Genomic DNA, 4,864 nt, shown 5'->3' on the forward strand with positions numbered 1-4,864 from the left:
ATGCACCGAATGATACTTGGGTCAGTCTTTGGGCTCTTATTTTTCTTTTGGAAGCGCGCGGTGAAGGTACCACCACAAAAAGCAAGAGGCAAAATATAGGCTCCGAAAAGTCAGTGAACATTGAGGAGAGTTCTACCCCACTATAATCGGTAGGACCATTTGAGTCATTGATCGATGAGTTGAGGGTGGTCCGAGAGTTTGTTAAAAACTAGCCTTACTGGCCGAATGAGTCATCCTGGGGACCTCATTCCTATGTCCCACAAAAAGACTTCAATGCTTACTCGGAGGACCAATAAAAATAAAATGCTTAACTATCTAGTTTGGAAAAGGCTTATGCCTACTTGGCTAAGTCACATAGTGAATTTAGCCAGTGCTATGTATAGATGATTAATAGGGAGAAGAGAAGAGATAAATATTTCATCCGAATGTGGAAAAAGATGAAAAGATAGTGGAAGGTCTTGAAGAGAAAGGAACCACTTCCTTCATTAAGACATGATCAGAGTGCTGACGTACCGGAAGTGTGATCGGATGATGATGATGTAGAAGCTGAGGACAGTGAGGCCAGCGAGAGTAAAGACAGCCAGTGATGCACTCCAGGGAGTCCTTCGTATTCTCTGTTTGATATTTTTACTGTAAGGACATAGTTTTATTCTCAGTTGGGTGTGCCTCCCGTGTTATCATTTGTTGTTGATGCATACTTTGGTTGTACCCTTGCCAGGTTTATTTTACTTTATTATGAATTCGTGTGGCCTTGTCGGGCTTTGATGATTTTGTAGATGATGTACCCTTGTCAGACTTTTGAGTTTAATTGTAATGGATTAGTCATTTTTTTGGTTTGTTTTTCTTATGTATTGGTATCTTCTTTATTTATTTTTATTTCTTTCCAGATGGTGTTGTTGAATGACGATGTCCTATGATGGATAGTGTGACAACTTTCTTAAAGGCAAATTATCATTGTTGTGTGATCGTTCTTCTTGTGTGCATGGTGAAGTTTGTGTACCCGTAGCTAACGTGAGTTGAGGTCTTCCTCGGTGAAGTTTGAGTAGCTGAAAAATGTTGCCCATGGTGAAGTCTGAGTTAACATTACGGTGTTGACCTTATTGGTGCTCTAATGGGAGATTGTGACTTGTTTGGTACTATGAACATAGTCTTGCAATGCATACCCCTCTGTTTTGAAAGTGGGCATATTTTGAATGATTTGGTGACAACTCTTGTGACTCTTTTTGTGACTTTTGACTCATTAGCGCTTTGAAATATTCAATTCTACTTGTAGATTTAAAAGGAAATACGATTTTGAACCATTTTAATTGATTTTCATGCCATGTGTGGTGAGTTGTTGAATAATTCCTCATGTTTTCTTATGCTACTTAGAACTTACCTAGTTGGTCTTGAAATATTGGTCTTAATTGATTTTGGTTTGAAAAATGATCTTAGGCATTTTTTGATTATCTTGAAGTTCACTTGGCCTAAAAATCTCACCTTTGCACTAAATATATCCTTAGTTGTCCCTTTTGAGCCTAATCCCTTTTATTGACAACCGTATTACAAGTCTTATCCATTTTGAGAAGACATTCCTCTTTTGAACCCTTTCCCTCATTGAACTTGAAATTGTGAAAGTAGAGGCTAAAGGCCTATGTTGGGGGGTGTTATGGAAAAATCGTAGAAGGGATGCCTATCACATAAGAGATTAATATATATATAAAAGAGATTGATAAATGGAGAAAAAAGTCGTAAAGAAAAAAAATTGAAAAAAGAAGGAAAGTGTCACACCCCGATATCAACAGGGTGTGATGGGCACCCGACCCCGAGCTCGGAGCCGAGCGAACCCGCTGCTTCATAGCACATACTTAATCTATTTAGACTTTTACATCAATAAGAAAAAAAACATAGCTAAGCTTTCCAAATCTCTCCTCCCATAAAACTCGTGACATACGACATGATAACATATCAGCTGGTGACGCCGCTTACAAAGCTGACACTCTATACCCACGACTCTGTCTGCAAAGTCTCTAACTTCGAATGAAACATCATAGCGCATATACTCTGACTCGACAGCACTCCAGGAACAAGTGGAGTTGCTAACCCCGCTGGAACATCTTCTATAGTAACTTCTACTTGTCTGTGTGTACCTGCGTGGCATGAAATGCAGCCCCCAATGAAAAGGGGGTCAGTACGAGTAATGTACCGAGTATGTAAGGCATGAAAATCAGCATAATAAAGAACATAAGGTATGAACAACCATATCGTAGAATCATAGACATATAGTGAGTTAAGAGAGTAACTTGTACATATGAGTGCCCTTTTAGGCCAGATGCCATGCATGCTTGTCTTATCATATAAAACATATCTTTTTCATATGCATAGAAAATAGAAGTCATATCACCGAACAACGTCGGCGTGCCCACATATTTCCCGCATCCGGGCATCCCTCGTCCAGGATGAAAATTACTCCAACTGATCAGGTGGGAATGCGTCTATAGCGCCACATATACACCTCCCCATATCCCCCATATACATATACGTATACATATAAATATAGACAGCATGCAGGAGAGCCCAACGAAAGTCGTGTATTTATCGGAGTGACGGAAGGTCGGTAACCTCCGATTGTATTATAGACTAACCATGGTCGCTTTGTCTCACCTTGAAGGAACAATTATTATAGGATGAGACTATCAACGAAAGATAATATTAAGAGAACGTAGAATAAGGTCACAATCTCATAAGGCGTCAAATCGTATACATATGCACATATGACCAATTTTCAAGACTCGTAGAATAATCGGAATGAGCTATAATTCACAAATCAAGATAAGATTCATGTCAAGTACCTTTTAAATATTACCATGGATTATATCATAATAAAACTTTTGGAATCATATACGCGTATCTAAGTACGAGAAAATATCCTTTGGAAACTCAAGAAAATTGTCCATCCTAGTGGCTCTACGAATAGGACTTCCTTGAAATTGTATAAAATGTCATATACTTGTTTCATAAAAATCATGATAAAAAAAAAGAGTAGCTCTATATATTTATGTCAAAACATGCCAAGAAAAAGAAGGGTAAACCTTACATACATAAAGCCGCTTTTATCTTAGCCATCTTAGACATATTCTCATCCTCGACATCGTCAATGTCGTTGTAAAACATATCCATCGTCATTGTCATAAAAGCTTGTAATATTGTAAACCTTTGTTTTGGAAAATCATAGACATTTTGGAAAACATTGACGGATTATAGGAAAAGTAGTCATTTCCTTGGGACCGTTGACACCTAACTTTTGGAAACAAAGAAAATATGGAAGCACTTATGAAACCATAACATCGGAATCATGCCTTGAAAAAGAAGGGTAAGCCTCACATACTTATACCAAAGACATGCCAACAGAAGGAACGGTTAGCTTCACATACCTTGTCCGCTTCCTTAGTCACCACACCTAACTCTTGGCCTTTCCAAAAATCTATAACAAGATTAATAAATGCCAACATTAGCTATAGGTATCCAAGAACCTCATTCTAAACTAACATTTTGTCTACCGAAATTTCGACTGCACTTCCCCTGTAAATACACCACCTCCGAGAATTTAACTCGGCCAAAATATCAACAACACCCACAAGCATACCAACAACATTAACAATTATTACAAAACACAATTTACTGTAGTAGTCTTTCTTCTTTTTCTTCTTTCTTCTTTCTTCTTTCTTTTATTACATAAGGCCACAATTTCTACTCCAACTTCACACCTTCAAACTAATATCAACATTTCTTATTCACTTACTAGCTCAAGACCATTTCAACATAATTCGAAAGAAATTAACATTATTCCATACAATATACCAAAAATTCTATCAAAACCATAATCCACCCAAAACTTCTACAAACACAACGGAACTACCAAATCGCATTGTTTTCCTCCAAATTCATTAAGAATAACAATAATACCCATATTAAAATTCCACTTCCATGATTTCATAAGACTATACTAAAATCACATAATTTCATATAACCACTTGTAACCAATTTCAAGGCTTTCTCGAATCGTTCAACTTTTACTTACACCATAACCGCCATAACGACACAACTAACAAGCTAAATAAAGTTCAACTCCTCTTCTTCCAACCATCACACCACATGGCCACACACACACACTTGCAAACCCACATGTTCACACACCCACATACATCACAATTACATGATTTCCACTTAATTCTACTAGCTTCAACACATAGATTTCTTCCATAACATAACAAGATAGAATTCTTACCTTTTCTTCAATTTTCGACTTGCCACAATCGTAGTTCTCTCACTTACCCAATTATACCCCTTTGAAGAGGAGCTTGAACTTAGTAAGAATTTGAGAAAGACGAGATTTTTACATCAAAATTGAAGAACTTGGCAATTTTTTTCCCTTTTTGTCTCTAGCTTCGGTCTCTTCTTTTCTCTCTTGAAGACTTGATTTTTCTTGAATGTTCTAGGACCTTATGACTAACTAGCCCCTTTCTATTCTTTTATAACATGACTAAATCATATGGGCTTGGATCTCCCTTTTCTTTTGTTTTGGGCCATGACTTATGATTGGGCCTCTCTTATTATTTTGATTTCTTTTCAAGCCCAATCCCTTGGCCCATAGGTTTTCATAAACTACATTTTGTGAACTTCCAACTTATATATATATATATATTTTTTTTTTCCTTATTCTTTTTTTTTTCAATATTTCCATCTCCAAAATTCCATAACCAACTTATGTATCAAACAAGACCAAAACGTACCATTATCCTTCACTTGTTACAATTATTCCAAATGTCCAAATGTACAAAAATATGGGTTGTAACAGAAAGAAAATGAAACAATGAAACTTCAA

The 4,864-nt window shown here is 36.7% G+C and overlaps 1 long non-coding RNA gene across 1 annotated transcript; it reads right to left on the minus strand.

Moving 5' to 3' along the window:
- Positions 1–1,956: 1,956 nt before the first annotated feature.
- Positions 1,957–4,361, minus strand: LOC129887875 (uncharacterized). The gene is made up of 3 exons (XR_008766506.1): positions 4,268–4,361; positions 3,414–3,463; positions 1,957–2,129 (listed from the first exon to the last, which is right to left on the minus strand). It is a non-coding gene; the product is annotated as an uncharacterized LOC129887875 (long non-coding RNA).
- Positions 4,362–4,864: the final 503 nt, after the last annotated feature.

Source organism: Solanum dulcamara, chromosome 1 (genome assembly GCF_947179165.1).
Source record: "Solanum dulcamara chromosome 1, daSolDulc1.2, whole genome shotgun sequence".
In the NCBI taxonomy this organism is placed as follows: Eukaryota; Viridiplantae; Streptophyta; class Magnoliopsida; order Solanales; family Solanaceae; genus Solanum; species Solanum dulcamara.